Source organism: Cupressus sempervirens, chromosome 10, assembly GCF_028749045.1.
Source record: "Cupressus sempervirens isolate cs-2001-9-10 chromosome 10, ASM2874904v1, whole genome shotgun sequence".
In the NCBI taxonomy this organism is placed as follows: Eukaryota; Viridiplantae; Streptophyta; class Pinopsida; order Cupressales; family Cupressaceae; genus Cupressus; species Cupressus sempervirens.
In genome coordinates this window covers 93,350,019-93,373,422 of record NC_143127.1, presented here as the reverse complement: position 1 = coordinate 93,373,422, position 23,404 = coordinate 93,350,019, and the positions used below count along the sequence as shown (strand labels likewise).

The 23,404-nt window shown below is 30.6% G+C and overlaps 1 long non-coding RNA gene across 1 annotated transcript; it reads left to right on the top strand.

Annotated features, from left to right (window-relative positions):
• Nucleotides 1-2,532: 2,532 nt before the first annotated feature.
• Nucleotides 2,533-22,087, top strand: LOC149532727 (uncharacterized). Its single transcript, XR_016357735.1, has 2 exons — nt 2,533-2,665; nt 21,730-22,087. It is a non-coding gene; the product is annotated as an uncharacterized LOC149532727 (long non-coding RNA).
• Nucleotides 22,088-23,404: the final 1,317 nt, after the last annotated feature.

Sequence of the window (23,404 nt, the reverse complement as noted above, 5' to 3'; positions counted from 1 at the left end):
AATCTACTAACACAAACACTTTGCCTCGAGCAACTAGGTCCATTTGATACCCAAAAGGTCAAATCCAATCTTCTAGCATCCTAGGTTTATAGATGTGAGATCTTCATTTATTCCTAGAAACTAATCCTTCTCTTATCACCTTCCACTAAACCCTAGTTGATGGAGATTTTATTCTCGTCTATCGTCACCCCACAACAACAAGAGTTACAAGTCAGAGACTAGACTCCACATGTTTTTTCTTCTCTAATGTTGAATGTAACCTTTCTATGATACTACTTGATGTAATCAAGGACATATAACCTCTAAAGGAGATGTCCAATCCTTGCAACTCTAGAGATGCTACAATGAAAATGACTAAAAAATAAGTAAGAAATGAACACTAAGGGAAGAAATATCACTATATTATCACCAAGTTGGCCTACAAGTGAAAATATTATTGAATCACCAAGTTGGCCTATAAATAACCTTATTATTGAATCACCATTATCAACATACAACTGCTAACAAGTTAGATACATTCAGTGTCCTTATCAAAATGCTTGCAACTGATCATTCCTCAAAATTAATACAACTTTTACAGACCTTAGTTACCCTGGTTTCTTCTACCGATCATTTTCTACATAATAAGAGCCACTACCTACTTATATATAAGATCTCTAACCATAGGCTGACTTATCCAATCATTAAATCCCAAGATAAAAGAAACATATTACAAATAAATAGTCAAGACCTAATTCCATAAGAACACTTCCAAATAGATACAATATGTCATGTGAACACAAAAAGATTGGTAATATATATAACAATATAGAACAATGTGACTTTAAGCATCACATAGCACAAATATTCATCACAAGGCATAATTTGTCACCCTGACCATTAGAATAGGCAAGCCAAAAATAGTATTAGACCAAACTTAAGATAACTTTATCCATAAAAATATGAACAAGCTGCAAAGCTAGATATGTAAGATCGTCACGATGCCTATGTCACATCATAAGGATTACATAAGATAACGATTCAACTCAATCAATCACCTATCAAAATAACAAGAAAATGTTCAAGTGAATAGGAAACAACAAGTAGAAAGGGAAGTATTTTTGGGTGATGCAATATTGTCAATGATCTAAGGATGCTCTTGCACTAAAGTTGTCATAAAAGCATAAGTCACAATCAACCTAGAAACCAAAACTAAACATGTAATCATCGCATTACACATATATGCAAAAATAGTAAAATTATGGTTCATTAAAACAAAATGGGTTTAGGTAGAGGGAAACCATAAAATAAGATTTATAACAATGGCCAAGGGGTCTAACTTCCAAGCCTTTCAACATTATGCAATAAGCAAACTTATACTATATTACACCCAACTTTAATAAGCCACCTAGATATGCTAGTCCAAGTCTGCTTTAACCCCCAAATCAATGACTTTGTCAACTATCACAAGACTACTGACATGCAATAGATAGTTAAAACTGAAACTACAATGTTTACATGAATCCACCGAGTAGGATGGCCTCTTTTATGTGGGCTAAAAAATATATAAAATAATTATGACTAGGCCTAGAAACTGCAAGGTGTACAACACACATAATCCTTTAGTCGTAACATGGTTGTACAATAGACCTATCTATTTCTTTGTATAGAAATGCTGAAGCAAAAAAAAATACTAAAATGGGCTTATTGGACAATGTAGTGAGTAATATGTGAGAGCTCATGTGTTTCCAAATAATTCATATATGGTAATAAAGAATTGAGGCTTATCCTTCTATAGATAGTATAGAAAATAAATTAGAATATCTTGTGTTTAGGTAGAAAACAAACATAAAATCACAACATTTTAAAAATCATATATATATATATATATTTGATCGGTAAGGCCGAAGTCAAGGTTCGTTATTATTATGTGATGTGATAAATTTTTATTTTTATTAAGCTTGTGTAGAGTCGAAGAACCCAAGACCTTTCAGATAAAAAGCTTACAATTTACCATTGTGTTGTAGATTCTTGCCTAATTTGATACATTAATTATAAAAAATATATAAAACATATAAAAATAACTTTAAACAATTAAAATATCAATTTGAAGGACATGTATAGTTAGATTCCATCACATCTTAACAAAACTTTTGTATGGTCTAGAGAAGCTTACTTATCTTATAATTTAAGAACCCTCTCTGATTTCATTGCTGGCTGTTTTGTTTGGTCTAATTTATTCATTACATTGTAGAGTCGTTGGTTTCTTATCACTTTGAGGCAGGTGCATTTGGAATCTTAATCCTTTATGTCAAACTAAGCACTCTATGAATAATTAAGATAAGAATATATGCATTTGGAATCTTCTATTTTACAACTGTATGAATGATTAAGATATTAGCGTCTTCAGCATCTCAAATATTCTTTTCCTCCATTTTATTGTTGCTTTCATGGTTGATAATAATGTCATGGACGTAACTTCATTTGATTCGTGGATATCTGCATATTTCTCTTTCGTATAAAAAGAGGCTTTATTCCATCTTTCTGATATTCGTTAACTATAGAGCAAAGAAGACTATAAAAAAGCTGTTATGAGTTTCAACTCATTATTGCAGGGAGAGCGCATACAACTGCTGATCGACCTTATTATTATACTGCTCAAGATTTTGCTCCGCCTTTGAAAAAGGTTGGTTACTTTCAGATTTCATGGTTTTCTGTTTAGGAGATTATACTGAAAGTTCTAAAGCTCAAGAGTCTTTTTGTTGTTTTCATTGCTATTGATTATCTTTGCATATTGAGAGAGAGAGTGTATGAACTTTCTAATTGATCAAGAATTTATGAAGGTTTCCAACCTTCACATTTTACAAGGAGTCTCTTCCATTCTTTTCTATTTTTGAATAATTTCACATGATCTGATCTATCTAAGAAGACTTCTTTATTGTTCATTTCATTGAGACCAAGTGTATAAAGATGTCTCAACCTTCACTTCTTACATGGAATTTCCTCTCATTTTCTTTATTTTTGAACATTTTGATAAGTCTAATCTATTGAAGACCTCTTTCTTATTGCTCATTCGTTTGAGACCAAACGTAGAGGGATGTCTTTAACCTTCAACTTTTAAAAGGACCCTCCTCTACTCTTCCTTCCTTTTAAATAATTATCAATCGAACTTGATTTGTCTAAGAACGTTTTTTTATTCCTCATTCAATTAAGACCAAGTGTAGAGACATCTCAACCTTCAATTTTTGCAAGGAGCCTCCTCTCATCCTCCCCACTTTTGCATAATTTGATTTGATATGGTCTATCTATGAACACTTATTTATTGATCATTCCATTAGGGTCAGGTATAGAGAAATGTACCAATTACCTTCACCTTTTGCAAGAAGTCTCGTCTTTTGAATGATATGGTTTGATTTGATCTATCTATGAACACTTTGTCATTCCATTAAGACCTAGTGTAGAGAGATGTCTCTACCTTCACTTTTTACAAGGATCCCCTCTCATTGTCCATGCATTTAACAATATGATTTTATTTGATCTATCCAAGAGCATTTATTTATTGTTCATTTTATTAAGATCAAGTGCATAGAGATGTCTCAACCTTCACTTTTTACAAGGAGCCCCTCTCATCCTTCTCACTTTTGAGCAATATGATCTAATCTAATCTATCTAAGAACACTTCCCTATTGCTCATTTTACTAATACCTAGTATAGAAAGATGTCTCACCTTTACTTTTTTATAAGGATCCCCCTCTTACCCTCCTCACTTTTGAACAATTTGATTTGATCTAAGAACAATTCTTTATAGTTTGTTTCGTTGACCAAGATGTAGTTCAAAGTCATTATCTAATTATTATTATAATATGTTTATTCTAATGTTCTTTTTAATACTATAACAATAATCTTTTTTAGGACCAATAAATAGTAAGGATAAAAATATTGAAATTTTATAAAAAAAATATTGTAATTTAACATTATTTTATAGAATTATTGAACTTCAATAAAATAATATTATAATTTAACATTATTAAATAGATTATCTTATTTCTTTAATATTATTTTTTAGTTAAAACTTATGCAAATTAAACAATTTAATTTTGAAAATATAATAGTAATAGAATTATGTAAATAAAAAAGATAGTTTTAATATTTGTGTTCAATATAAATTCTACATACATATTTTTTATATTTATAAATAAATAAAAAATTTGTTTGCATTGGTTAATAATTTGTTTGAGGTCTTATATACTATGAATTGATATAAATAATTTATTATTTTTATTTTTATAATACTATTTTCTATTTTAGTTTATTTTTTATTATTACTTTATATTATTCATAATTATTTGAGTACTTTAGTAAAAACTTAAGTTAATTTCTATCTCTCCATATAAATTAGGCATTCTAGGATATTTTAATGGTGTCTCACCATTCGAGTTTAGAGTTTTTCAAATCTAATTTTAAAATTGTTATTTACTTTTTATATCGACTAATTTAAACTATAAAATTATATTATTATAAGTTCATTATATAATTTATTATAATAAGTATAATATTTTTAGAATCATAATAATTAATTATCTTGATTATATATCATACTTAGTTATTTAAAAAAATATTATTAAAAATTTAATAAAAACTATAATAATTGATTAAAATATTTAAAACTATATTATAATAATTTTAGATTTCAAAATTTTAATTAATGACTTATCAATATATTTTACATAAAAATATTTTTTCGAGAAGGTATTAAAATAACTTTCCAATTTAAAATTATTAAAATTAATTATATTATTACTATTTGATTAATTTGATTAATTATTTTTCAAATATAAATTTTTAAAGTAATAATTATTTTAAAGATTACTTTAATTAAAGATAATTAATCAAATCTTTATTTTATATAATAGTTTAATTATAATATTATAGTTTTGATGAAAGATTATATAACATTTAAATAATAATTATACTATAATTTATCATAATATTAAAGACAATTAAATATATTATTTTAAATTATTAAATTTGAATTTATATTATCTTATAAATATTAGTTAATTAAAAAAAAGTCAATGGGCCTTTGGTCTACCGGTGAAGTTGAAAGGTTAAAGAGCCCATCGGGGTCAAGTCTCGCTGAGTGCATGTTTCCAACATTAAAAAGGAATGAGGTTGGGATCATGCGTCAGACGAACTTCGAACTTGGAGACTAATTTTTTGGCGACTTTTAAAATAAAATTATTAATACATTTTTCCAAAATATTTTCCACCAATTAAAGAAAAAATTCCATTCTTTTTTACTTCTTAATATATGAGAAAATATAGTGTTATTTTAACAATACATGATATTATAAAAAATAATTATTTTAAATTTAAATTTCTTAAAAAATAATTTATTCAAAAATTATATTTAATAATTTTTTTCTTAAATAATCAAATAATCATTAAAGTAAAAAAATTAGTAATAATAAAAATATATAAATGATCACATTTAAATACTAATATTTATTATTAAATATTTAAAATTAAAATTGATGTATAGATTAAAAATATTCACAATTTTTAATAGAAATTTTGTTGTTTTGGATTATGAAAAGTTTGATTTTGTTTAGAATCTTGGGATAACTCATTGACATCCTTATTCCTCTTGAATCCAATAGTGATTTCCTTAAGATGTTGAATTTTTTTGTTTGTTTTATGAAACTTTCTTGGTCTTCCCTACTCTCTTTCTAAAATCTTAGGAGCTCAAAAAATTTAAAGCACTAAAATATTTAGCATGATAGATGATGAAAAAATCCAAATCTTTAGACAACTTTCTCTATCATAAATTCAACTAACAAAACGTGGAATCATATTGAGTCCTTAGTGACATTTTCTTTTAATGAATATGTTTGTGCATACTTAACCATGTATAACCAATGATTCAATGCTAATGTTAAATACAAGACTAAAAAATTTACTTATAACTTTATTTTTTCAACTTGAATAAAGAATGCGGCAGGTTCGGTGTTTGTTATTACTATCATTTCCATTTGTTAAACCATTTTAGGAATAGGGATTTCATTTCTATCCCCCTTTTATCTTCTGCATTCCCTTGAGGATATGGTTGTTGACGTTAGAGAAAAAAGGAGTAAAGGTTTAAATTTTACCATAATTCATCAAGGTTTAATCCTCCGCCTCTATCAATTTCATCTAGCCCTATGCCCCCCTAGGGTGGTGGTGGTGGTGGATAACCAGTGCCATCGCCAAAATTCATCCCCAAGCTCTAGTACAAGCACTAAAATTCACACCCCTCGACCCTCCCTTAGTAGGGAAAACAAGAAAAAGAAAAAAACCTAATACAATAGTAGAACAAAGGGGAAACAAGAAGACCAAAATTGAAAAACCGGTTGAGGTTGATGGGGAGGATTTGGAGGAGGAGACCGGGGGTAAGGCTAGGAGGAGATCTAGTAGGCTTGCACAATCTTAGGGTAGGTGCAAACAAAAATGCTTTAGATATCTGGTTGAGGAGGTTGAGGAAGATAGTTCAGAAAATAATAATGAAGGGAGGAGGAAGATAATTCTAATTCCAAGAAGGATGATGGAAAGGAGGAGGTAGAGAAAAGTTTTAACTTGGGGGATAACTCGGTGGATAATGCCCAGACCCAGGCATCTGCTGGTAATGTTGTGAATACGAAGATCACCCATGTGTCTGCTAGCTTTTCCCTCAAACCCATTAGCTTTTGTGAAGAGAGCAGCAAGATGGACACTTCCCCCATAACTATCTCATCCCTGGTTAAGGATAATTCTAAGGTTTCCTCTAACCCAAGGGTTTTGTAGGATGAAATCTAGGTGTTGAAAGCTAAGGAGGAAGCTTTAAAGGTAGAAGTGGTGACTAAGGAAGGGACCGAGGTGCTAGAGGAATGATATACTAAATTGAAAAGAATGGTTAAAACTTTGGAGGAGGGGTTTTTTACCTTCTCGAAATTTGGCCTCAAAGTCACACATGCTGTGGCCACCACCCTTCAATTGCTAGCACAAGAAAAGGAGGACATAGGAATGGATATGTAGGACCACAAGTTTCTCTTCAAGTTCCTTGCTGATGACTAGGCCCAGATCGCGCTAGATGTGAAGGGGAAGGGGAAAAAAGAAAATTAAGTTTCTTAGTTTACTAGGATCCTTGGATCCAAGACTTTCTTATGTTTTATTGTTGGTTAAGGTTTTGCTGGTTTACAACTGTAATTAAGACTCGGGTTGGCCTATTATGCCAATTTTGGTTAGGTTGAATTGTGTAGTTAGCTAGTTTTCTTGACTTGGTTTTAGCTTAGTTGCTCTTAAACTCTATTGGTTTTTGTAGACATTTGGAACTATGTTGATGTTTAGTTGGTCTTTTGTCTGTTGGTGGTTTCTGTTGGTAGTGTGCTGGTTACCATCTTTTTGCTTGTATGGGCCAACCCCCTTGTTTTGGTCACTTTTAATTTCAAAAACATTTAATTGCAAAGATAGATTGGGCAAGTCAATTCAAAACTATTAAGATGACTAAATTAGCAAATGAATTAGGGGCAGTAAGCGAGGTGGTATCAACAAGAAAATAAATATTAGGTTATAACACATAAAATAAAGAAAATACTAAAATGATGTCTTTCTACTAAAAAAAAAATCAACCTTTTTAAAAATTAGAAATATATCTTATACTACAAATTTTATTGATCTATTGATGCTAGATGCGAGAGGAAAGCAATGCTTGTAGTCATCCTATGTAAGACATATAGTTATATCATCCACAGTTTTGTAAATTGAAATCATGACCAATTTCTTCTTCAAAAAGTTAGAAGTTGTTACTCACTAGGCTATAGCCTTGGTTCCATATTCTTTTCCTTGGATAGAAAGATTCAAAGTATAGGTAGCTTCAAATAGACCTAGAGAATCTCCATCTTAGATCCTATAGTAAAACCAAGTCAAGGAAACATTTAGCTTCATAATCTATTCTTTTGTGATTAGGGAGGTCTTGTTTAAAAAATAAAAATGTTTAGAAAATAACTTCAATTTATATGGAGAAAACTATACATACAATATTTTTAAATTTTAATGTTTGCTCTAAACTATTAGAAATGTTTAGAATAATTGAGAAGGTGTGTGGGGGGGTGGTGGGGTGAATCAGTTACTCAAGGTTTATATGTACCAGTTAAACAATCAAACATTAAACACATCATTGTTATGCTTATCTTGCATATCCCTTTGTTTATTAGTCACTACTATAAAACTATCATAAACTTTAACTTGCATTTCATAATGAAAACATCATCACATGTAAAACATTCATAAGAAATTCATCATAGTTTGACACTAGGGTTTTACATGGAAACCCAATTTGGGAAAAACTGCTGCAACATGTCACTCTTTTTCACTCTTTTGAAGTGAGCTCTATTAAGAGCCAACCATGTTAAAGGTTACAATACACACTATTAAATGTGACCTGGTTAGAGGATTCGATCACCCTATTAGGACTGGCCTTTAGGAGGATTTTGATCATTTTGTTTAGAATATCACCTAGTTAAAGGATTTACATAGACTGTTAAGTCTTCAAATTAGTGTTAGGTCAACCTTTATTAAAATTATTTCAATAAAAACTATTTATAATTGTTAGGATTACACCACAGACAAAATTAAAAATTACATGCAAATATAAACAATATCAAAAAATAATAGATCACCCTAAAAACAACACAAGACACCAAGATTTAACATGGTTCACCCAATCCCTAGGCTACATCCATCGAATAGCAAGTCTGACATTATTACGATCTAGTGATTACAACCTAATTACAATTTGTAATCCCTTACATCTCAATACCACTGCAAGAACCGATTTTTACATCACAACACTGAAACAATCCCTATCCCTAAGCCCTTTTATAAAAGTATTTTTTACTGCTTTAGGGTTGTAATTAATAATTACATGTCAGCCCAAAATCTTGATAAAATAGGGCCCAATTTTATTTATTTTTTCAACGTGATGCCCCGAGCCCCAAAGAATTTATGAAGTATGTATAGTACTTTTTTGATTAGTCACCACAAACTAAAAATCTCCCACTTGGGAACTAATCAAACTCCACACTAGACAACAATCTCCCACTTGGAGAGTGATCCTGTAGCAATACCACTACCACATGGGGCTCCCACTAGATCAAACCACCCTGGAATTTGCTATTCTTTTATTTATATTCAGTCTAGAAGACCAACCAAAGCTAAAGAGTTCAACTTCTCCCTTGTTACAACCTTTGTAAACATATCTACTAGATTGTCAACTATATGTATCTTGTCCAGCTTTAACTGTCCATCATCCAAAACTAATCAAATAAAATGGTACTGCAACTATATGTGTTTGGTCTTTGAATGTAGAGCATAATTTTTCATAAGATAAATGAACTCTGGTTATCTGTAATCAAATAATTATGCTTTTGAGGCCCAATTCTTTCAAGAAGAATTGAATCCATATCATCTCCTTGGCTGCCTCTATAGTAGCAACATACTCTGCCTCTGTAGTGGATAAAGCATTAACCTTCTATAACCAAGAAACCTTGCTCATGGCTGCCCCACCAATAGTAAATACATAACCTGTAGTACTTCACCTAGTATCAATATCCCCTACCAAATCTGAGTCAACATAGCCCTGTAAGTCGGTAGTAGAGCCCCCAAAGTGTAAACACTTATTAGATGTTCCTCTCAAATATGTGACAATCCATTTGACTACATTCCAATGTGCAATTCCTAGATGACTCATATACTTACTAATGACTCCCACTGCATGGGCAATATCTAGCCTTGTACATACCATAGTGTACAATAATCTTCCTATAGTTGAAGCATAGGGTACCCTGGACATCTTATCCTCCTCTTCTTGTGTCTTGGGACACATCTCCTTAGTCAACTTCAAATGACCATGTAAAGGTGTGTTGACAACTTTAGCATTATCTATAGAGAAATGTTGCAACACCTTCTCAACATAATCAGCTTGAGATAGCGTCAAGTTCCTATTCTTCCTATCTCTGCAAATCTTCACACCAAGAATTTTTTTATTGCCCCCAAATCCTTCATAGCAAATGCATGTGCTAACTGGCATTTTAGCCCCTTATTATGATCCATGTTAGACCCAGCTACAAGCATATCATCAAAATATAAACATAAAACAATGTAGCTATCATCATCCAACCTCTTAAAATAAACACAATGATCTAAATGAAACCTACTATATCCATGCTTATGCATAAAACTGTCAAATTTCAGATACCATTGCTGAGGTGCTTGCTTCAAGCCATATGAACTTTTCTTCAATTTGTATGCTAAGTTCTCCTTACCTTTGACCTCAAATCCCTATGGCTGAGCCATATATATCTCTTCATCCAAATCATCATGAAGGAAGGTTGTTTTAACATCAAGCTACTCTAAATGCAAATCTTTAGTAGCCACAATACTTAAAATAGTACGAATAAAAGTCATCTTAACAATAGGAGAAATTATCTCATCAAAATCAATTCTTTTTTTCTATGCAAATCCTTTTACAACTAACTTGGCTTTAAATCTTTTCTTACCTCCATCCTTTTCTTTTAACTTGTAAACCCACTTATTCTATAAAGCGCTTTTACTTGTAGGCAATTTGTATAAATCTCATATCTTATTTTTCAGCAAAGATTCTATTTTTTCTTTCATTGTAGACTCCCACTAAATCTTAGTATCCACATGCATAGCTTCATCATAACATTTAGGTTCACCAACATCAGCAAGTAAAATAGAATACAAAGAGGGAGAAAATCTTTCTAGAGGTCTACTCATCTTTACTGACTATTTAACATTCATTGGTGTTTGTGGTATTTTTTGTTGCAGTTGTTACACATCATTAGGAATGACTAGAAAATCATCTTTTGGAGCATCATCTAACACTACATAATCATTTTCTTTCTTCTCATGTTACTACAATAGATCTTTGTACAACACTTTCTCATTGAATATGACATCCTTGCTTCTTACAATTTTATGATTTTCAAAATCCCAAAGCCTATAACCAAATTCAGTAATACAATATCTAATAAATACACATTTCTTTGATTTAGCTTCTAGCTTGGTTCTATTTTTAGAATCTATGTGAGAAAATGCTTCACAACTGATGGTTTTGAGAAAAGAATAACTCTCCTTCTTACTAGTCCATGCTTCCTCTAGAATACCACAACCCAAAGGAGTAGAGGGACCTCTATTAATCAAATATACAACAATATTGATAGCTTCCACCCACATGTGTAAGGGAAACCTAGCATGCAACCTCATGCTCCTTGCATGCTTCATTATAATCCTATTCATGGGTTTAGCCACTCCATTTTCCTGTGGATTCTTTGGAATATTTTTCTATCTAAAAATTTCATTAGTGGAGCAATAATCTTCAAATTCATGACTGCAATACTCACCACCATTATTAGATCTAAGACATTTTAATTTCTTACTAGTCTCATTTTCAACCAAGCATTTCCATTTTTTCAAAGTTTGAAATACATCATATTTCTATCTAAGGAAATAAATACACACTTTTCTAGTTGCATCATCAATAAATATGACATAATAATGAGAGCCACCAAGGGAAGATACTTGAGCCGATCCCCATACATCAGTATGCACAAACTCTAATTTCTCCTTTTTATTTTCCTCTTGATTTCCCACGATTTTTGGAATTACTTCCTCTCTTAGTTGTTTTACCTCTGCTTTGTGCATTCAAAGTACTTCCTGATGTAGATCCACCTAAGGATTTCCTATGAGTTTCCTCACTCAAAATAACACTGATCACATCAGCATATTTTAGGGTACTAGATTTAGGAACATAATTACTCATAGCCATTACCAAGCCATTCCAACTTTCAGGCAAAAAACACAAAATCAAGAGAGCCCTAATTTCTTCATCAAAATTGATACCCATAGAAGATAACTAACTAGTAATAGTATTAAACTCATTTAAATGATCATCAATAGATCCACCTTCTATCATTTTCATATTAAATAAATGCTTCATGAGAAATACCTTGTTTGAAGTGGAGGGCTTTTCATACAATTTTGCTAGGGCTTCCATCAACTCTTCTGTTGTCTTCACTTTTGTAATATTAAATTCCACTGATGGTGCTAGACATAATCAAATGCTTCCAAGTTCCTTTCTCTCCAAAAGATCCCAGTCGTCATTTGACATAGATCCCTAATTATTGGTTTTGCCTTCCAATGACTTCCTTAAATCCTTCTGATAAGAATAGTCTTCCATTTGCATCTTCCATAACTAAAAGTTCTACCCATTAAACCTATCAATCCTTAGCTTACCCTCATCTACCATCACTCCCACTCAATCATGAGACTTTCCTACAGAGGATAACTAAAAGAAAAACCTCACTTTGATACAACTTGTTAAGATTAAACCATGGAAATAAATACCAATTACATGCAAATATACACAATATCAGAAAATAATAGATCACATAGAAAAGAACAAAGACATCAAGATTTAATGTGGTTCACCTAATCCCTGGGCTATGTCCACCAAAAAACAAGTCTGATATTATTATGATCCAATGATTACAACCTGATTACAATCCATAATCTTAAAACTCAATACCACTGTAAGAACCAATTTTTGCATCACAACACTAAAACAATCCCTAACCCTAGGCCCTTTTATACAAGTATTTTTACCACTTTAGGGTTATAATTAATAATTAAATGTTAGCCCAAAATCTTGATAAGAATTTATGATGTATGTATAGTACTTTCCTGACTAGTCACCACAAACTAACAACAATGATAATAAAGAAAATAATAAGTTTTGATTTGTATGATTACAACTCACTTTTGTTGGTTTAGATTTCTGTTCAGTCCTTATGCTAGTTCATTGCTAAACCTTTCACCGTCAAATCTAATCTTGGTCTTATTGGACACCCTTCAAACAATCAGTCCACTCTTCTCATCAACACTTAAGCCTTCTTCTCAAATTCACTTATCAACAACAACATCACATGCAATGTTTTCTCTTTTAGCTTTACATCCACTCACTTGTGTGATCCTAATAAACCTTCTTTGTATGACTTCCTTCACATAAAAACTCACACACATAAAGGTTGGGGCTAGACCAAGCACTAAACATTCAATTCTCTATCACCTTAAATAGGAAATCTATGCTTTAGCATTTTCTACATCCACTGTAGATCTTAGGGTTTACGATCAGATTAAACTTGATTCAATGTATATGGACATCTTCTTGCTCATCGACTAGAAACACATCTAGAATCCTTCTATTAGGTCTTTACCTAATCACCTCCTTTAATTTAATGATCCAACTCATCAATCTTATATTTAACATGTTTTACATCTCCGAAGAAATCAACTAAGTCGACTTGATCTTACAATTTCTTTGAATTTGATCTTTTACTCCACTTGGCAATCATTGAATTCTGACACTTAGTCAATACTAAAATACTCAGTCATTGTTTAAGCTTTTTAACTCGATATAAACTAACTTGCTTAATCGATGCTAATGCTTGGTCAACACTAGATTTCATTGGCACTAATTATGGCTCGATTGCACTAGCATTACTCGAAACTCTTTAGTATTTTACTCATTTTCTCGGCTAGACTTAGCTTCCTTGACATAAATGATTACTTTTCTTTATCAAAGTCTATCTAATCAAATGCCAATTGTAATTCCTTTTCATAACTTCAACCTTTCCTCTAGGTGATATAGTTATGAGTAACTTTTAAATCTTCTTCATCAATCAAATAGATATGACATTTAGATTAAGTTGCAATATGTCTCATCCATAAATTTGACATCAATGAAAAAATGACAATTGTTCTAATTGTAAGTTTCCAACAATCTCCCTCTTTGGAATTGATGGCAACATATCAAATATCAAAAATACTAACAATAACTTAGTTACCATACAATCAAAAATATTTTATTTCCATGAGTGACCACTATCCTTAGTTTCATTTTGATTCTCATGCATTCAAACTTTCAAACTCCCTCTGTTAGTTTACTCTCTTTCATGATTCTCTCCCTCTGAGGTTTATCTTTCTTTTCTTAGTAATGTTGTGACTTCTTAGTAATCTCTCTCTCTCTCTCTCTCTCTCTCTCTCTCTCTCTCTCTCTCTCTCTCTCTCTCTCTCTCTCTCTCTCTCTCTCTCTCTCTTTCATCTTGAATTTTTAGTAATATCCCCCTCTTTGACAACAATGCCAAAGATGTTTAGCTATCTCAGCTTCAAATTCTTCATACATTTGAATTATGTATATTTTGCATGTCTAGTTGATACTTGTCATCTGTCTATGACTTATCTTTTATGTTGTACTAAAGTAATCTACCTTAGGCATGTCCCAAAGTAGAGTTGTATTGCACCATTCTGTAAAATGTTCATTTTAGTAGATGTGATGCAATGCACCTTGGCTTCTTAATTAGCCTTAGTTAGGGGAAATACCCCTAATTTACCTTTAAGATATTCATGAGCATATTTGGGCAATGGTTTTGTGAATATGTCAGCAATTTGTTCCTTTTTATTCACATATTATAGCTTCACTTCTTTGTCTTGAACTAATTCTCTCAAGTAGTGGTACTTGATAGCAATGTGCTTTTCATAATGTGCATCGTTGGATTCTTTGAAATGTTAATATCACTTGTGTTATCACAATAGATAACTACATGATCTATTATCTCTTCTTGCATGCCTTTCAATAATGGCTTAATCCACATTATATTTGAATAATTCAGCTACCACATACTTGACTTCAATTTTTTATTGGGAAATACAATTTTCTTTCTTTCTTGTCCATTACACTAATCTCTTTCCTAGAAAGAATGCACCTCCACTAGTGCTTGTCCTATCATCAATATTTTCAGCCCAATCCGAATTAGGGAAAACCTTTAGTTCAAATCTATCACTTCTCTCGTAGTATAATCCACCATCTTCTATACCTTTCAAATATCTCATTATCCTTTTTACAGCCATTATGTGATTCTATTTAGGATTCAATCAAAATCTAGCAACTATTCCAACTACTAGTACAATATCTGGTCTATTGTGAACAACATATTGCAATTTTCCTATCATGGATATGTATAGGGTTTGGTTCAAATTCTTAGATAGCTTATTTCCTATAGACATAGGTATGCTCACTGGCCTTGAATATTCCATACCAAAAGTCTTCAATATTTCCTTGATGTATTTGGTTTGTGAAATGAAAATACCAAACTTCATTTGACATACTTGTAATCGAACAAAGAACTTGATTTCACCTAACATAGACATTTCAAATTCCTTTTTCATTTCATCAACAAATGATTTACATAATGCTTCTCTTCCTCCAAATATGATATCATCAAAACAAATCTTAGATAACATTAGTTTATTGTTCTTACCATTTTTCAAATATAGATTGTTGTTATTATTTGTCTTCTCAAAACCAATTTTCACTAAATAGTTATGTAACCTTTCATACAATGCTCTTGGTGCTTGCTTCAATCCATAACTAGCTTTATTTAGTTTTACATACCATGTTCCTCTTGTTTGGATTTACAAATCCTTCAAGTTGCTCAATGTATACTTCTTCCTCCAATATACCATTAAAAAATGTAGATTTGACATACATTTGATATACCTTGAAATTATTGTAAGCTATGTATGCAAGCATATTTCTGACTCCCTCAAGTCTGGACGTAGGAGAAAAATTTTCTCCATAGTCAACTCCTTGTGCATAACCCTTGCATACCAACCTTTCTTTGTTTCTATTACTTCACCATTGTCATTGAGCTTGTTCATAAAAATCAACTTTGTCCCAATGAAATTTGTGTCTTTAGGTCTTGGCACTAAGGTCCAAGTATTGTTCTTCTCAATCTGGTTAGTTTCTTCATTCATAGCTTGTATCCAATCTTCATTTTCTAAAGTATTGTTTATTTTTTTAGGCTCAAACTCACATAATAAGCATGTGTCTCCTTTGAGTTTTCTCCTTGTCATTACACTTGATTCAATGTCTCAAATGATTTGATTAGGTTTATGATGTCTTCTTGCATATTTTTCTAATATAGGTAGTCTTCTTCTTGGCTCTTCTTTAGGTTCATTCGGAAAAATAATCTTAGACTCATTTCCTCTTTCTTTTTCTAGTTCAAGTTTAGGTTTTGAATGCTCGACATACACTGTTTGATGGTCAAAATTTCCTATTTGTGACTTGGCATCTTCAGTTTATTTGTTGGCACTCACTCTTTGCTACTTAGAAATTTGTGTTTGCATACCATTATTTCCTATCTGATGGGAAATTGTAGCATGATTTGTCTATTCATTTTGAGTGCTAGGAGCATCATCATCCATGTATATGAATATAGTATAGTGTCCAGGTTCTTCATTACATGAAGCATCGTCTTTTTCTGCAAACTCATCAACTCTCACATTTTCACTTCCACAACTTTGTTAGTCTTAGAATTTTAAACACTTATAAGATTTTCTTTTTGTAGAATAACCTAGGAATATTTCTTCATCACTCTTTGCATCAAGTTTCCATTCATATTATCTTTTATTTTATATCATCTACTTCCAGAGGTTTTGAAATATTTAACATTAGGAGCATAACCATACCATAGTTCAAAAGGTGTAGCATTTGTACCTTTCTTGACTTGAACTCTATCCAGGGTATAGAAAATGGTACTAACCACTTCTCCCCAATATTTCTTTGATACACCTTTCTCCATCATTAGTGTTCTTGCATAGTCCATTATTGATTAGTATCTTCTTCCAGCTATCCCATTCTAAGGAGGGGTTCTTGGTGCTAACATCTGTCTATTAATTCCATTGTAATTGTAAAATGTGTTGAACTCATGTGAAATGAATTCACCACCTTTGTTAGATCTCAAGCACTTCAGACTCTTCCTCATTTCTTTTCCAACTCTAGCTAAATACTAGTTGAATAATTGAAAAGCATTAGAATTAATTTTAAGAAACGTCATAGTCATCATTCTAGAGTAGTCATCCACAAATAGAATGAAATATTGACCTCCATAGTAACTTTAACACCAATGGGTCCACATAGATCAATACGAACCAATTCCAAAATATCATTAGCAGTATATGTCTTACTCTTAAAGCTAGACTTGGTCATCTTTCCTAATTGACACTGTTTACTCATAGCATTGTTAGGATTCTTCAGTTTAAGAAATCCTCTTACTTTCTTCATCTTACTAATATTCACCGAATTATCAAAATTCACATGACATAATATTTTGTGCCATAACCAAACATCTTCTTGATGTGTTAACATATATGTTTCTCCTAATATGACTAGAAAGAATAACTTACCTCTTATCTACTCATCAATTCCAATTATCTTACCATCAGCATCATGTATGCAGGCTTTTCTATTCTAAAATTCAACTTTGTAACTTTATTTTTTCAGCTGTGAAACACTCAACAAATTGTAGTTAAGTCCTTCAATCCTGTAAACATTTTCACATGTTATCTTGTCAGTCAGTTGAATAGCACCTTTACCTTTTATGACACATGATATATCATTACCAAATTTAACACATCCACCATTGTATGGACCAATAACTTTTAAATTTTTCTTTGTCACTAGTCATATGATTGGAACATCCACTATCTAATATCCATCCATCACTTTTGTTCACACAAGAAATTAATGTAGTCTTTTCATCTTCATCAAACTCTTCTTTCATAGCAATATAGACAAATTCATCATCATTACTCTTAGATTCATTATCATTCTTTTATTTAGCAATAAAAAAAAATTTATTACCTTTTTCATCCTTGCTTCTTCTGTAGTCTTTGTCATCTCTTCTTCCTTTGTACTTTCTTTCCTTCTTTTCATTCTTGTCTTCTCTACCGAGGCATCTAGCAAAAATATGACCAACTTTTTTGAATGAAAAATAAATGATAGGTAATTTACCTTGGTATTTACCTCTTCCTCTTCCAAACCTTTTTGAAATGAGGGCTTCAAGTTCATCAATCTCATCATTAGAACTATCACTTTCACTCTTCACATGTTTTCCTTTCTTCTTACTAAGAATTAATTGTGACTTGAAAGCAGATTAAGTAGTAGCAGGTATGTAGTTATCAAAATTAGACATCTCAAAAGTAGTAAGTATACCAACTACACCTTCTAAGGTTAAATTGTTACATGGTGTGCATCTCAGTTCCTAAATTGCAAAGACTCTAATGGCATAGATAGGGAGTAGAGTCCTTAATAACTTTCTTATCACTGTTTCATCTTCAATTGTTCCATTTTCTCCTTGAATATAATTAACAACCTCTTTAACTCTTGTGCAGTATTGTACTATGTTCTCACCTTCCATCATTCTCATATCATCAAATTTACCTCTCAGGCTTTCTTTTTTGGCTCTTAATACATTTTCATCACCTCCATATATGGTCTTCAATCTATCCCACATCTTCTTTATAGTATTTTAATCTTTTAGGTCATCAAACTTGACATAGCTTAGGGCTGAGGAAATTTCCAACATTGCTTGGTTGTTATGTAACTTCTGTCTCAATTATTTAGTAGTTAGAGGAGTAATTATTACCTCTATATATTCATTGCTCAAAAATTTTACAACAACATCATTGATTCTAGATATGTACAACTTCATCAGGGTCTGTCATGTAGGAAAGTTCTCGTTATTCATCTTGGGTACATCTCTCTTGTTTTTCATGATCTTTAGCTTTAAGTACCTTCAAACCTTTCTCTGTAAGCACTGAGATTTGATACCAATTGTTTGAAATTTTTAGAATAATGAAGGGGATTGAGGATGAATAAGTTACTCAAGGTCTATATGTACCACTTGAACAATCAAACATTAAACACATCACTGCTCTACTTATCCTACATATCTCTATTGTAAAATTTTCATAAACTTTAACTTGTACTACATAATGAAAACAACATCTCATGTAAAATAGTCATAAGACATTCATCACATTTTGACGCTAGGATTTTACGTGGAAACCTAATTTGGAAAAAACCACCAGTAACATTTCACTCTTTTTCACTCTTTCAAAGTGAGCTCTGTGAGGAGCCAACCCTATCAAACATTACAATACACACTATTAAATGTGAATTGGTTAGAGGATTTGATCACCTAGTTAGGAGTGGCCTTGTAAGAGGACTTTGATCATTCTATTTAGAATGTTACCTAGTTAAATTATTTCAATACAAACTATTTACAACGATAATAAAGAAAACAATAGGTTTTGATCTATATGATTGTAACTCACATTTGTTGGTTTAGATCTATGTTTGATCCTTATGTTGGTTCACTAATAAGCCTTTCATTGTCACCTCTAATCGTGATCTTCTTGAACACCCTTCAAGCAATCAGTCCACTCTTCTCATCAACACTTAAGCCTTCTACTCAAATTCACTTATCAACAACAACATCACATCTGCAAGCTTTGTATCCACTCGCTTGTGTGTTTCTAATCAACTTTGATTTGTATGACTTCCTTCACATATAAAATCACACACACACTAGCTAGGGCTAGACTAGGTACCAAATGTTTAGTTCTATATCACCTTAAATGAGAAATCTCTTCTTTACCATTTTCTACATCCACCATAGATCTTAGGGTTTTTGATTAGATTCAACTCGATTCAATGTATCTTTACATCTTCTTGATCATCCTCCAAAAACTTCTCTATAATCCTTTTGTTAGGTCTTTACCTAATCACCTCCTTGAATTTAATGATCCAACTTATAAATATTATCTTTAACACAATTTACATCTCCCAAGAAATCAACCAAGTCAGCTTGATCTTATGATTTCTTTGAATTTGATCTTTTACTGTCACTCGACAATCACAAAATTATGACACTATCAATACTAAAATAATTAGTTATTGTTTAAGAAATCTAGCTCAACATCAACTAAATTTCTTGGTCGATGCTAATGCTCGGTCAACACTAGATTTAACAGGCAATAGATATGGCTCGATTGACACTAACATTACTTGACACTCCTTAGTATTTTACTCTTTTTCTTGGCTAGGCTTATCTTCCTTGATATAAACAATTACTATTCTTTATCAAAGTCTATCTAATAAAATGTCCATTGTAACTCCTTTTCATAACTTCAGCCTTTCCTCTAGGAGATATATTTATGAGTAACTCTCAGATCAACTTCATCAATCAAATATATATGAAATTTAGATTAGGTGGCAATATGTCTCATCGATAGATTTGACATCAATGAAAAAAGAACAATTGTTCCAATCATAAGTTTCCAACATAAAACTCCCTTCTAAACATAAAGTTTGTACTCATGAATCTTTTGTTGTTAAGTTGTATCAGACAAGACTTAGAATGAGCTTGAAGGAACACAATGAACAAGATATTGTCAATAAGAGTTCAAAGATACACATAAATGAAAAAATGATCTATAACAAACACACACACACACACACACACACATGTACATGTATGTATATATATATGTGTGTGTGTATACATACATACATATATATGTATGTATATATATGTTTGTATATATATATATGTATGTATGTATGTGTATATATGTATGTATGTATATATAGATGTATGTATGTATGTGTGTGTGTATGCATATATATGTGTATGTATGTATGCATATATATATATATATATATATATACTTAAAATGAGCTAGAAGGAATACAATGAAAAAATATTGTCAATAAGAGTTCAAACATATAAATATATGAAAAAATATTTTTAATATATATATATATATATATATATATATATATATATATTTATTTATATACACACACACACACCCATATACATATATTAAAATATACATACACATATATGTATATATCTATATATGTATATATGTATGTATATATACATATACATTGTGTGTATATATATGTGTGTATGTAGATATACATATACATATATACATATATACACATAATACATACATACATACATACATACATACATATATATTCATACACACATATTTATACATGGATATTTATATATACATATATGTATACATATGTGTATGTATTATATGATAAAAAATTCAAATAAGATCAACTTTAATAACAAAAGAAATGAGTATTAGGCAAGAGCTTATATCACACTGGTAACTTGTTAGCCTTTCATTTGGGAGGTTTTTTGTTCAAGTCTACTCAAGCTTAACAATATATTAATCCTAATAAATAATAATAATTAATCTAGGTCCTAGCTCATTACCTATTAAAAAAATACCATAATTTTGAAATTCTATGTATTATATTATTTTTATAGTTATGGTTTCAATCATATTACATCTTGACAAAATTTTTTAATAATTTTTTATATTTATAAAAAATATTTCTCACTATATTTTATTGTATTTTAGTTCAAAATGATTTAATTTAGATATTTAATTTAATGAGAATTTTATGTCTTATTGACTATAACTTCATATTTTTTACAATTGGAGGGAAGGATTTCTTTATAAGAATTATCTTAAATAAATATTTAGAAAATTTATTCCTTATCATAATTTTGGTGTTCTATATTATTGAGTATTTTTAAAGTTATGGGTTTTTATCATATTACATCTTGACACATTTTATATAATTTTTTGTATTGATCAAACAAAATTCTCACTAGATTTTATTGTATTTTAGTTCAAAATATTTTTATTTAGATATTTTATTTAATGAGAATTCTATGTCTTATTTGAATATAACTCTATAATTTTTTCCTTGTTTAGGAATAATGGAAAGCCAATTAAGGATAGATGAAAACAAGGACATGAAGATTGAAGAAGGAGCAAAACAAGAAGACTCAAAGCTTGTTGAAGCTTCTTTAGAAAATGAGGTAAAAAATATGAATATTGGAGAAAGTGAAAAACAAAAAGAAATGAATAAAGATAAAGATAAAGGTGAAAATAAAGAGAAGGTTGAAAAGAAAGAAAAGGGTGAAAAGAAAGAAAAGGAACACAATAAGGAAAAAAAGAAAGAAAAATCAAAGGATAAGGACAAGGACAAGGATAAGGAAAAGAACAAGGAAAAGGACAAAGAAAAGAAGGATAAAAATAAGGATAAAGACAAGAAAAAGGATAAAGAAAAGGACAAGCATAAGGAGCATAAGGTAAAGTGAAGATCATATTAGATGATGAAATATTATACTATGTTATTTAAAGATCAATATAGTGTGGTGATCTTTACAATAAATGTTAAAAACATTTACTTTATTATTATATAATAAGTTTATGTAAACTTTCATAGTTTGTTTATATATTGTTTAAAAAAGAAGTATGGTTTTGAAGAAAATTATTAATTTGACTATAGATAGTTGTTTGATTGAAAATATCTTAGCTGTATGGTGATGAAATAACCATTAACAAAACAATCGTTACTATATAGAATGAATTCTAAAATGTATGGTAGCATCCAATATCTTGAGGATGCAATTGTATGAATTCTTTAAATTACCTTCAACAAGTCCTAAAGGATGCAATTGTGTCAATGGCCTATTGAATTCAATATTCTTATTTTATTAAATAATTAATTAAGATAAATTAAATTTATTATAATATGTGATATAAATATGAATATGATTTGATCATTTTTAAATCTCTATTTGTGTGTGTGTGTGTGTGTGTGTGTGTGAGAGAGAGAGAGAGAGAGAGAGAGAGAGAGAGAGAGAGAGAGAGAGAGAGAGAGAGAGAGAGAGAGAGAGAGAGAGAGAGAGAGAGAGAGTATTTAATTGACACATTCTATAGTGATTTTAATGTTTAAAATTGTTACATTACTTTTTGGTATGAATTATTATTTTATTGATTATATCTTGTCTATTAAATTGTCAATTTCTACAACTGATAGTTTTATTTAATTATCATTTGAAACTCTTTCACCTACTATTTTATAGGATAGATCAAACTACCATTGATAGTTAATGTTACGCCTCATTAAGGAACCCTTGGAAAGAGGATAAAACCTCATTAGAACATGTGGAATATTATTTATTGTAAATTATAATTAACTAGATTAATTAAGAAACAAGGTATCACTAGTACATTTGAGGTCATTTTTTGATCATTAGTAGTCAAAATTTTGACCCAATTTTTGACCAAATCTTGACCAAGTTCGACCCAAAAAAATTTTGGTTGAAATTTCAACCAACCTACTGGTTGGTCAAAATTTTGACCAATACATTGGTCGAAACCTTTGAAACATGTTGGCACAAGTTCTGCCAAGCATTGGTCAAAAACTACCAAGTATTGGTCAAAATTTTGACTAATGATTAGTCAAAAATAGCCAAGCATTGGTCAAAATTTCAACCAATGCTTGGTAGAAAACTACCAAGTATTGGTCAAAAACAACCAAGCATTGGTTGATTTTTTGACCAATGCTTGGTAGAAAATTACCAAGTATTGGTCAAAA